The 13,131-nt window shown below is 46.1% G+C and overlaps 1 protein-coding gene across 13 annotated transcripts in view; it reads right to left on the bottom strand.

Moving 5' to 3' along the window:
- RBFOX1 (RNA binding fox-1 homolog 1) overlaps window positions 1-13,131 on the bottom strand; it is a 1,664,339-nt gene that overhangs the window by 1,216,172 nt on the left and 435,036 nt on the right. The window contains exon 1 of one of the 13 annotated variants that reach the window (XM_053276053.1): window positions 7,731-7,957. The exons of the other annotated variants lie outside the window; for them this stretch is intronic. The gene's annotated coding sequence lies outside the window, so the exon portion shown is untranslated. Of the gene's footprint in view, window positions 1-7,730; window positions 7,958-13,131 lie in introns of those variants that run through there. 13 annotated transcript variants of the gene reach the window in all.

Below are 13,131 nucleotides of genomic sequence, written 5' to 3'. Positions count from 1 at the left end.
GGCAAAGGATTCCATAGATTAATTATTCACAGTGAGAAAAAGTACTTCCTTTTCTCGGTCCTAAATTCCCCGACCTTCAGTTTCATTTCCAAAGTAAAGAGCCCCAGATGCTGTAGCCTTGCCTTATGAGGAAGCTGCTCCAGGCCCCTGATCATCTTGGCTGCCCTCTTCTGCACCTTTCCCAGTTCTACAACATCCTTCTAAAGATATGGTGACCAAAACTGTATGCAGCACTCCAGATGTGGCCACACCATAGATTTGTATAAGGGCATTATAATAGTAGCTTTTAAATATAAATTTTTCAATCCCCTTCCTAGTGGTCTCTAGCATGGAATTAGCCTATTTCACAGTTGCCGTGCACTGAGTCAACTCCACTGTCATGTCCTTGCATTCTACAACTCTTTCCTCTGGATTCTACAACCAGGACCAGGGAAACCTGAGTTGAGACACTCCTCTCCCAGCCTAACCTACTTCATAGGTTTGTTCTGAAGATAAACATAACCATGTATGCTGCTCTGGGCTCCATGAGGGAGGAGTGGGATATAAATGTAAAAACAAAATAAAAGGAGCCAGCCCATGAAATGCCGCTGATTCCATCTGCTATATGGATTGGTTTGATTTCCCCCCCCCCACCTTGCGAACATTTCAGTTTGTATACTAAAGCTCTGGCTCTTGAAGCACTGAGGCAGATGCTACTAAGAGGAGAGGCAAATTTCCTTTCACCCATTTTTGCATATGTGTCTTGAATGAAGGGGTGGTTTCCAGGAAGCTGCAGCTGGATCAAAACAGGTGGAGCAAGCTCTGGAGGAGCTTGACTCCTGATAGCAACCTCCGCCTCGGTGCTAGAGGCGGAGATGGTGGCAGAAGATTCTCCACCCAACTCACGACTTCTTGCCACCCCCTTGTCACCCTCCGCCCTGCACAACTTCAACTTCCATCACTTCCAGCCACAAGGGCCATCGGCAGAGATGAGAGAAGTTGTAGCTCAAGATTTGCAAGAGGGAGAATGAAGAAGAGGTGGAGAGAAGGAGCTGGTGTCTGAGATGCATGACATCCCCTAGTTTTCACCCTTGCAAGATTGCTGAAAAAGAGCAATTATTTGTTCATATGGACATATACAAAATCCCTCTCAGTGCTCATTGCTTTACCTCTACTACCCTCAGCTGTCTGAAAGTGAGTTTAGCCTGCTTTCCAGGGATCATGGGAACCACAGGGCTCGCAGGCAAACCTGGTGCTCCCAAGGCGGCCAGTTTGCCTAATTCTCCCTCCCCTTAAATGAGGTTCATTTTCATTTTGCTCCATTAGCCTCATTTGGTTGCTTGTGTGTTGCCATGGTGGCGTGAGGCGTGCAAGCAGCTTCCTGGGCTCAGGGGTCTCTCCAGGATGCCCTGCGTGTCCGCGCGGGGCATCCTGGAACTTCCAGGGGCCACATGGCCCCCGATTCCTGCAGCTTTGTAAGTCTTATGTAACTTTGTTTATTTTTAATATTATAAACTGCTTTGGGTGCCTTGATCAAGGCAGAAAGGCAGTATAAAAACGCATAAAATAAAAACAGATAAATAAATAAAAACTCCTTCCCTGAGAACCTCTGTTGTGCCACCTCTCTCTCTCTCTCTCTCTCTCCCTCTCTCTCTCTCTCCATGCTTCAGCTCCTGCCTTTGCAAACCCTTGACTGAGATTCAGTTGGTGGGGATAAGAGACAGGGAGGCTATTCCCACGATCACTGGAAAGCGGGCAGCCAGGTTCACAGGTGAGCCCAGTGCTTCCAAGGCAGCTAGTCCACCAAATTCTCGCTCCCCTTAAATGAGGTTAATGGTTGCTTGTGTGTCACTGTGGCGCATGGTGCCACACAAGCAGACTCCCAACTAGGAGGCTGCAAGCAGTCTCCTGGGCTCAGGGGTCTCTCAAGGATGCCCTGCGCACTTGCGTGGGGCATCCTGGGCCTTCTGGCGGCTGCGTGGCCCCCGATCCCCGCAGCTCCTGTCAGCTTTGTGACAGAGCCAGCAGGGCTGCCTTTTGACCATCTGTGGGGAGAGCGGGGTAAGCCCACTCTCCCCTCAGACCCAGAAGAATCTCTTCTCACTGATTGTGAAAAGAGCTTCAGGGCCTTTTCTGTTGAGGTCCCTCAGCTCTGGAATGCCTTCCCTGAAGAGCTTCTCCATGCTTCCTCCCCCAGGGTGGTTGTTGTTGTTTTTAATTAAAACTTACTTGTTCAGAGAGACTTTGTAATGTGTTCTACTGTAGCCTGATGAGTTTGTAATCTTAATTCCCTTTGTTTAAATTGTTTTTATTCTACATTATGTTTTATTTGTTTTATTGTGTTAAGTTTCAATATACTTTTATTATTTTATGGTTGCGAGCCTCTCCAAGCAGTAGTGTGCTGAAGGGTCAGGATATAAGTATTTTTTAAAAATTGAATAAATACATAAACCCTTACAAGTCCTCATCCCATATTGAAATGAAACCTACCTAGGAGTGGTAGCACTTCTGCATATTCATTCACTCTAATTCCTTCCTCCCTCTTCTCATTTATTGTGCTAAAATTTCGATAACATATGCTCCTTGGGCAACATCTTTTGTGCATGTATAATAAAGCACCGGATACACTGATGATGCTACAGTAATGTTTCCCAAACTGGGACACCATCCTTTTATGGGCTGTTTTAATGTGTTCTACTGCTGTAATGTTTGACTACGGGGAGACATGATAGAGGTGTATAAAATTATGCAGGGAGGAAAGAGAGTTCCCAGCTTGAAATTTTGCTCTCTATCTCACCACACTTGAACCAGGGGTCATCTCATGCAACTGAAGATCGGGAAATTTAGGACCGACAAATGGAAGGACTTTTCCACACGGTGCATAATTAATCTATGGAATTCTCTGCCACAGGAGGTGGCGATGGCCATTAGATTGGATGGTTTGAAAAGAGGCTTAGACAAATTCATGGAGGACAGGTCTATCAATGGCTACTGGTCTGGTGGCTATAGGCCACCTCCAGCCTCAGAGGCAAGATGCCTCTAAATACCAGTTGCAGGCAAAGGGGCTCATACCCCTGGACTTCAGGGCTGAAGTCCAGGGCCTTCACACACCCTGGGGGCCCCCAATCCTCTTTAGTCTGTCCTGGGTGGTCTGGTCTGTGCCCTCAGGAACCTACGTGTTAAAAATGATGCTTAACTTATGGCGGGCGAGGGGTTCCAAAGTCCTTTAGATCCAGGCTCCAAAATTACTAGGTGCACCTCTGGTTGCAGGGGAGCGACAGCAAGAGAGAGAGGGCATGCCCTCACCTCTTGCCTGTGGGCTCCTCAGAGGCATATAGTGGGCTACTTTGTGAAACAGAATGCTGAACTAGATAGGCCTTGGGCCTGAGCCAGCATGGCTGTTCTTATGACTTCACGCCCTTTTTGTTAATTTTATTGGTTTATTGTTGTGCACCACCTTGGGGAAAGTTTACCTCCCGTTCATGGAGGCCAATTCTATCAACAGGTACTAGAGACATAGGAAACTGCTCTATACCAAGTTAGACCATTGATCCATCTAGCTCAGTGTTGTCTACCCAGACTGGCAGTGGCTTCTCCAAGGTTGCAGTCAGGAGTCCTATCTTGGAGATGCTGCCAGGGAGGGAACTTGGAACCTTCTGCTCTTCCCAGAGCAGATCCATCCCCTAAGGGATATATCTTACAGTGCTCACCCATGTAGCCTCCCATTCAAATGCAAACCAGGGCAGACCCTGCTTAGCAAAGGGGACAATTCATGCTTGCTACCACAAGACCAGCTCTCCTTCCTCCCTTGGGGCCGTGCCAGGAGGGTGAGCAGGGGTAAGAGGCAGCACTGGTAGCAGCGCTGTCTGGGTAAGGAACTTCTTACCTCTCTCACCATCCCTCCCTGGACACCCCTTATGATTGCCAAACTGGTTTGCCCAGACCAGGCCTGGTTCGGTTGGGTCATGGACCAAACCACCCCCGGTTCAATCCACAACTGAACCTCTGAACCTCTTCAAGGTGAACCAGCTCACAATGAAATCTTTGTGCACATCACTACTAGAAGGACTTGTGGTCTGACTCAGTCCAGTGGTTTGATGCAGTATAAGGCAGCTTCCTATATTCCTACGTTCTCTCGTCTCCCTGTATGGGTCAAATGATTCCTGAACAGCTGCTCCAATGGGGCTGGGGACATCTGCCACCTGAGTTGACTGCCTTACCTCACCTCACCTTACCTCGCCCCTGCAAACAACAGCACCACCTCAACAACGAGAACATGCCTGCCCATTAGATATTATTAATGCTGGTCTTTAAAAAAAGAAAGAAAATCTCCCCATTCTGCACAAGACAAGTGTGAGCTATTTCAAGACTAAGAGAGACGGGGGAATATTCAACCTCATCACGAGCCATGTGTGATCTTGAGAAGCACAGTGATTTGTTTTTTTGCCCTGCAAGTGTCTTAAGAGGACAAAAACAAATCACTCCTTTATAAATATAGCCTGTGCAGAATAACAATGAACAAAGGTTCACCAGGTGCCCACCCCAGCAACCAATGGATCTGTTAAAAAATATGCCTCCTTTTTCTTCTTCTGCTAAATACGACTCATTACAAATCAACATCTTTGATGAATTTCCTGCGAGAGCTGGGAGAGTGAGGAAAATGTAAAGTCTCCTTCTGCATATTTCACCGGAATAAGTATGGTTTCAGAGGCGGGGGAGTGAGGAAAGGGCCATAATTGTTTCCCCAGCTGTGTGCTGCTATTCTAAACATGAAAAGCAGGTATAATTCCTCTCCCTCAACTTACAAAATTGGAGCTTATTGCAGCCCATCAGGGGGGAAAGCAAATCACATACTGCCAAACAGTGAGCTTAGGATGATCACTCGGAGATCACATCCATGTCTGTGGTCCCTGTGCCCCCAAATCAGGGATCGAATCAATTCGATCTGAAGCAGGCGGGTCAGAGGTTAAATGGAGCAGAGGATAAGTTGGTCATTCCGCATAGCAAACTCTAACATTGTGGGAAGAGAGGGGTCGACCGGAGGGAATCTCTTAAGGAAGATTGTCTGGAGGGAAGAAAGGATGCAGTTTAATCCCACCACTTGCTTATTTATATGAAAATCAAATGCCCATGTTTTATTTATTTGCCTGCAGAGTAACTACAGGAGAGGAAAAAGCACACGGCATTGACGCAGGACGGCAGCAACTCAAGCCACTAAAAAGTCAAAGTCCTTATGGACAAAGCTGTGTTTTCCCCAATAACAGCACTAAGGAGAAGGTGGTTATATTTTTTGAAGCCTAACCCTAACCCTTCATGGTTTAAAAGGGATGCCAGTCAACAGCAAAAAAAATGTATTTTTGTCCTCTTGTGAAGAATTTTTATTTTTGTATTTTTGTCCTTCTTTCGCAAAGAAGGAAGTTGGTGAAGGGTATTTGTTATGGGGCGATAGTACATACATATTGGGCTTGTTCACATGACCAAACGTGGGTTGGGGGAGCTGGGGGGGGGTAATAATCGTTCCATCCAGATGACCAGAGGGTTCTGTTGGCAGAAGCTCTTTTATGGGAGGAGAGCAGGTCTTGTGGTGGCAGGCATTAGTTGCCCACTTTCCTAAGCAGGATCTGCCCTGGTTTGCATTTGAATGGGAGACTACATGTGTGAGCACTGTCAGATATCCCTCTTAGAGGATGGGGCCACTCTGAGAAGAGCACCTGTTTGCTTGCATGCAGAAGGTTCCAAGTCCCCTCCCTGGAGAGACCCCTGCCTGTAACCATGGAGAAGCTGCTGTTAGTCTGTGCAGGCAATACTGAGTTAGATGGACCAGTGATATGACTGGGTATATGGCAGCTTCCTATGTAATAGTCACTTAAATTTATTATTATTATTATTATTATTATTATTATTATTATTATTATTATTATTTCTTTCCCATAGATTCCCCCATTTCCTACCGCCTCTGTTCTTTTAGGTTCTATTTTAGGATTCCAAAGTACAGAGAAAGAAAAAGACCTTTCCAGGTGCTCTTGAAGGAACCCAAAATAGCTCCAGCTTTCTGAAGATGTCATTAGTATTAAAACAGGACAGCTCATATTTTCACAATGAACATGTCCTTCGCTATGGGAAGGCATTCTAAATGGGGTTGACTTCTGTACAATTCCTGTCTGAATTGAGAAATGCAGATGAGCCTAGCTTGCAACGAGCATTATAACAAATAAAATCTGCACTTCAAAGACAGATATGAGATTAGCTGGGACTAGATTGAGCTGTTCGCAGATTCTTTCTAATATGGTGCCTTTTTTTTTTTTTTTTTGCTTTTTAAAAACTGGATTTTAAATTATTCAGCAGGACCAAGTTGGAAAAGTAGGACTCCGCAGTTCAAGGTGCTTCAAAGGGATATATATGTGTCTGCATGTAGAAAACTGAGTGAAACAGAGAAACGCTTGAACAGAGCTAGAATTGGGGGTGGCTGCTATTTGTATTTCCATGATCAACTTTGGGCTTGTTCGCATGATCAAATGAGGGGGGAGCTGGAGGGGAGGCAGGATCCTACTTCCTGCTCCCAGACAATCATTCTCTGCCACTCGCCTACCCACATGTAGGAACACAGGAAGCTGCCATATGCTGAGTCAGACCCTTGGTCCATCTGGCTCAGTATTGTCTACACAGACTGGCAGCGGCTTCTCCAAGGTTGCAGGCAGGAATGTCTCTCAGCTCTATCTTGAAAATGCTGCCAGGAGGGAACTTGGAGCCTAGATGCTCTTCCCAGAGCGGCTCCATCCCCTAAGGGGAATATCTTACAGGGTTCACACAAGTAGTCTCCTATTCAAATGTAAACCAGGGCAGACCCTACTCAGCAAAGGGGACAATTTATGCTTGCATCTACAAGGTCAGCTCTCCTCCCAGGTTCCGGAACAAGGTTTCTGAGAGTAAAGTAAAGTGTGCTGTCAAGTCAGTGTTGACTCCTGGCGACCACAGAGCCCTGTGGTTGTCTTTGGTAGAATACCATGAGTAGTCTCTCATTCATATGCAAATCAGGGCAGACCCTGCTTAGAAAGGGGACAAGTCCTGCTTGCTACCACAAGACCAGCTCTCCTCCTTAGCTGAGATAATATCCATTATCTCCATAGCTGAGATCAGGAGGGGGGGAATCATGCTGGGTCCACTAGTATCCCACAATGCACAGCACAAGCAGGTCAGGCTCTCTTCATGTCCCACCCCCCTATCTTTTAGCTGGTATGGGATGGAGCTGCAGTGCAGGCTCAGGAGGGCTCCTTCTGCTCCAGACAACCAGAGATTCCTGGGTTAAATCTACCCAGGAATCTCTGATTGTGATAACAGGTCCAGTGTCTTTCCTTGTGTGTACACACACACACACACACACACACACACACACACAATGAATGGGAGACTTCATGTGTGAGCACTGCAAGATATTCCCCTTTAGGGGATGAAACCGCTCTGGGAAGAGCAGAAGGTTCCGAGTTCCCTCCCTGGCATCATCTCCAAGATAGGGCTGAGAGAGAGTCCTGCCTGCAACCTTGGAGAAGCCGCTGCCAGTCTGTGCAGGCAATACTGTGCTAGATAGACCAAGGGCCGGACTCAGTATAAGCTTCCTATATTCCTGTGTTCCTGTATGTGCAGAATCACAAACTGGAGATTCTTGAAACAGCACTTTACAATGAACAGATTTAAAACAGCTCCATGGGTATAAGATCACCATTTAAAAAATAAATAAATAAAGAGAAACTTACTCCTGTAAATGTACTCTTTCCTTTAGTGCTGCTTAAGGCTCAGATTTTCTTTGCCAAGCATGGGCCCTCATGCCCACCAGAGCCTCCCTGGATTAATTCAAAACAGTCGGCTGGCTGGGATTCTTTCAGATCTGTGGTCCACGCAGGATTTCTGGCAACAGCTCTGTGATGCTCCCGCGGCAGGTTCTGCTCTGTCATTTTGTTCCATTTACACCCCAGTTTAAGCACCACCTCAGAGGGAAGAGGCGGCCGCCGGATGCATTGACATAACCACTGCAACAAGTATTTGATCTATTTTAAAATGGCATTCTGATGTTGCCATAGAAATTAGCTCATTCGGAAATGTGCGGGAAAGGACTGGGATGATTATTGCTTCTAAATGGAACAAAGTCTGTGAAAATGGAGATGGAAAGTGAAGCAGGTAAGCGCAGGTAGTTTAATGTGAGACCGATGTGTCAAAAGGACAGTGGGCTCTGGGCACCTCTTGGGAGAGGGCGTTGGTTGGGGCTTGGGGCTTAGCACTCGTGGGGTTTACTTATTTATTGCCAAATTTCACTTTTCATTTAAAAAAATAAAAATCCCAGGGCAGTTTACAGTAAGCCTGTTCTCATGAGCAGAGCTACCTGGGTTAACCCTCTTCTAACCAGGGTAGCCCTTGTCGTCTGCTGGGATCCCTCCCAACCCCGGTGCTCCATCCCTGGGTAGCCGAGGTTGGCAACACAGGTAAAAAGTGAGTTAGTTCACTTTCTGATCGTTGCAAGAACTTTGGGACGTAGATAACAGAAAAGTAGAGAGCTGCCATAAACTGAGTCAGACCATTGGTCCATGAGCGCTCCGTTAACCTCATCTGGTTGCTTGTGTGTCGCTGTAGTGCACGGCGACACACAAGTAGACCCCTGACTGGGAGGCTGCAAGAAGCCTCCTGGGCTCGGAGGACTATCCAGGATGCCCCCCTGCACTTGCCCCGCGTGGCCCCCATTCCCCACCGCCCTTGCCGGATCTGTAATGGAGCCAGCAGCCATGTGGGTGTCCGATTCAGCTGCCCAGGGCTGCCTTTTGATCGTCTTCGGGGAGAAGGGAATAACCCGGAAGAAGCTCTTCTCATCGACCATGAGAAGAGTTTCACAGTCTTGCTTGACTCCTGCAGTAGGATCTGCTAGTTCAGGCTAGTTGGCTTCCTTGCTATATTTGGTTTAATGTGTGGTGTTGTTTTTCTCTCATCTTTTCTCTCATCTATTGACTGGCAGCAGCCTTTTCAGAGCTCCAGACAAGACTCTTTCCCAGCCTTACCTGGAGAGCTATGGTGGTTTGAACACTTGAAAGTGTTATACAAATGCTTATGCATAATAATTTGTGTCAGATCTGCTGCCACGTTGCCAGGGCTATAGGATGGATCTGCATAAATACACAATGACCTTTATGGAGCACAATATCACACTAATGACTTTCTGTTTGAGGCTGCGGAATTGCTAGCATTTCACTCGTAAAATAGCAAGCATGGAAAACACGAACACAGACAATCAATATTTAGAATGGGGGGAAAGACTATTCGATGCCAGCAACATGCACTTTATAAATTCAGGGCCAATTAAATCAAATCCCTGTACAAATTTTGCAGCGATGATACACCAATTGTGCTCCTGTACATTTTTTTGTATCAAAGCAAGGAAATTTGCTCAAAACTGACTTGTGAGGGATATAAGCAACACACAATAGGATAAGTATGAATTTTTACCCTTTGCTGTGATGAGAGTGGAATGGAAAAGCAATTACTTGAAGTTAGGCAGAGGAATAATCTCAACAATTTCAGGAGACAAGGTTTAGCCTCATTGTCCTTGAAAGAAACAGGAGAGGCTCTGCTTTAATATAGGTAATGCCATTTGTGTGCACCCCAGGCAGTCCTCAAGACCCTCATTTCATGAACTGTGTTTTTAATGCAGATTTCTGATACTCAGGAAGTACCAATTCTCAGTGCAACTCCCCTCCTCTTAAAAACAGAATGAGGTGCTTTCCACAATTGGTGTGAAGTGCCGTTAGGGTTAGTGCAGGGAGAGCGGGCAGGAAGCCATCCCCTGGGTGGCCAGATGGGTCACCCACACAACTGCCGGCAGGGGCGGTGGGGATTGGGGGCCATCCGGCCCTTGGAAGTTCCAGGATGTCCCGCACGGAGAGATTCTGGAGAGACCCCTGTGGCTGAGAGTCTTCTTATAGCCTCCCGGCAGGGGTCTCCTCATGTGTTGCCGTGGTGTGGAGCTGCACTGCGGCAACACACTATCAACCAAATGGGATAAGCAGAGTGAGCGCTCCGCTAACCTCGTTTAAAGAGAGGGGTAGTTTTGGTCGTTTGTTGCCGGGAGCCGCACAGCTTCCGTGGCAGCAGACAACCAGGAGAAATCAGGCTAGGCTCCCCTAGACCGATTTCTCTGGTCGGGAGAATAGCTTGAAGGGTTCCTTGCCCCCGCTAAATTACCAAGACCATACTAATGCTGCATTTATGCAACAAAATTGCACCCCCAAAAGATTATGTCGCTATGCAGAACAGCAGGGATTTTGGGAAGCATGATATTACGCTCTTGCACAGACATTTGAGGCAAGCACAAACAAGTTTAGACTAACACAATACCCGTCTACAACACATGTTCCAGGCTTAGCAGAATAAGCTAGCCTCGCACAAGTGCCACTTCCTTGTACAAGAGCAGGGCAAAGAGGTCAGCCTATACTAGGAAAGAGGTCGGACCGGTCATGCATCCCCAGATTCCTGGGTTAACCCCATCCTACCCAGGAATCTGCGGTCATGAGAACAGGCTCCTTGTATATTAATACAACCGTGTAGTTTTAACAATACTACATTAACATTATGAACATTACTATGCATGGCACTGTAATTAACATACTTCAAACTCTGGACCATGCTGCTAGACATTTAGTTGTTCTCTGAAGTTTCTACACTGTTCCGTGTGTGTGTGTGTGTGTGTGTGTGTGTGTGTGTGTGTGTGTGGCATAACTGTGAGCAAACACACTTTATTTACCTACCACAGCCTGATTTTTAGTTCCCCCACATTTGGAATTAAAGACGTGCAACCTGTCCTGTTTTTGTGGATATACCAAGTATGGGAAAATCATATCAGTGCTTCCTCTAGACCAGACAAGGTTAGAGAATAAATGTGGTTGAATGGGTGCTCTTCATTTGTTTACCGTTGTAAATAAATACAGTCTGCATGCTCCCGGCATAAATCTCCTCAAGTGGAGGTTCACCAACATACTGGAATATTTATTCTAAAATTTAAAAGCTTCTGACGTTTCTCCTCTGCTGCTTTGCTGAAGACTCCTCTCCATAACAAAGTGGTCAGCACTCGTGGCCATGACTGCATTTAAATGCCTGCTTAAATTCCAGGACTAACCATGTGGCTGGTTCAAAGCCCAAGAGAGCCAGAATGTTGGGATAAAGGCAAGTCTTCTTGCAGGAAATCCTTAAAGTGGATTTGTGTAAAAAATTTCCTTCGTTCATCACACACTGGGGTCATTCTCATTACCACTGGGGCTGAGGAAGGCTAGGAGGTTGTCAGGCTTGTAGTCCCCCCCCTGATATTCTCCTTTTCAGGGCACTCCATGTGCGTGCCCGCACAACTGGCACAGCAGCAGTTGCTCAAGGTAGGATCAGAAGAAGGAAGTTCTCCCACATCCCACAATGCCCCGTGTGGACAGTGGAGGGGCAGCTGGCTGCAATACAGCAGGGCTTCTTTCTCTGGCCACTCTTCAGACGGGACTCTATGGCCGCTGCTCCTGGCAGCCATTTTTAGAGCCCAATGCTGCACACAACTGGGCAGTGAGGTAGGAGACAACCACACTGACGTGGATTTAAGGTCCTTTCCCTCACAGGGCTCTTTCCATGCAATTGGGATCTTTGTGGGAAATTCTGTTCTGACTCCCATACTTGTCTGAAGTGAAGTAGGTGCATATGCAAGACAAAACCTTCTTGGTTGTATCACCCAAACGTTGGCATTCCCTGTCAAGTCTTAGCAGAGCTTGGAGACTGGCTGCAAGGAAGCTAGTCTATCTGGGATGGATGATTTTGGAGACTGGATAGCCTACAGGACATCATTACCCTTCCTGCAACACCCACCTTTCCAGATTCCTCAAGCATGGTTGGACTGGAAATAATGCTGTCAGCAGGTGGGCTGTCAGTTGATCTGAGGGTTGCTGCCCTCACATATGCCAATTTGTATTCGGCATGAACATTTGAAACTGTAATAAGCCAAAAAAAGCCGTGGCCTTTTGTAACCCATTCAATTTAAGAAAATTCCATATGCTGAAAGGCTCTGACCCATGGCATAAGGGACAGCAGAATCAATGGGCCATGTTCTATTATATTGTGTGTTTTATAGAGATCTTCATCATCCTCTTATTGCTCCCCTTTTAATCAATTGCTCAGGCTGACCTGATGAGGATTATGTATGCTTTCTACTTTCTGCTTTCTGGCCAGGACCCCTGGACACACACACAAGCCCATTCACACAACCATGTACACCCAGGTCAGAGGCAGAGCATATACCCAGATATATATGGCTGTGTGAATAGGGTGACTTTGTATAAAGTAGCCAAATTTCCTGTGGTAGCCGGGAAAATTAATCACAAATTAATTTCTAATGTAACATAGGTCTTGATAGGTATATCATTTTACAGACACCCTTAGGAGGAAGTAACTTAACTGTTGTTATATTTTATGTTAAGTTGCTGGTCAGTGACCATAATAAAAATGATGATGATTTGTAACCCATATAATTGTGCCCCCCTCTCTGTCTCTCTGTCTCTCTCTCTTTCTCTCTCTCTCTCTCTCACACACACACACACACCCCTTACCCTTCCCTTGCTTCAGAAATAACTCTGCAGACCTCTGAGAAAAAAAGAGAGCAAATGTACCTGAAACACATCTCAGTGAAACATATCTCAGTGCTGTAGAACACTGAGACATATATCACTGTTGAAAGAAAATGAAAATCTTGTCTTATTTGTCTGCCCTAAGAATACAAAACCATCCTTTCCATTACAGATCACTGGAAACAAGCTTCAATGTGTGTGGATATTTCTGTATAAAGCAAAAACACTGTCAAACTGGATTTCTGTGCAAACATGAGCAACTAAAGTGTACTTAAATCCAAGCCCTTGGTGGGATCATCTGACTAAATTATCCTACCTTGTTTAGCAATATAAATATTTTTGGAAGAAGAGGGCACTGGGTTTTGTGTAAGCTACTGTGAATTCATTAGGGTTGATCTTTAACCCTAGATGATGATGTGTTTGTGAGAGAGGGGGGAATACCGTCCAAGGTTTTTGCAGCAAGAAGTGATTAAGTGTGTTTGCGGAGTGAGGACATCAGTTCCCAAGTTACCTAACATCAATT

This window comes from Hemicordylus capensis, chromosome 13 (genome assembly GCF_027244095.1).
Source record: "Hemicordylus capensis ecotype Gifberg chromosome 13, rHemCap1.1.pri, whole genome shotgun sequence".
NCBI lineage: Eukaryota > Metazoa > Chordata > Lepidosauria > Squamata > Cordylidae > Hemicordylus > Hemicordylus capensis.
Note: the sequence above shows the minus strand (reverse complement) of the source record. Positions and strands in the feature narration are given on the sequence as shown.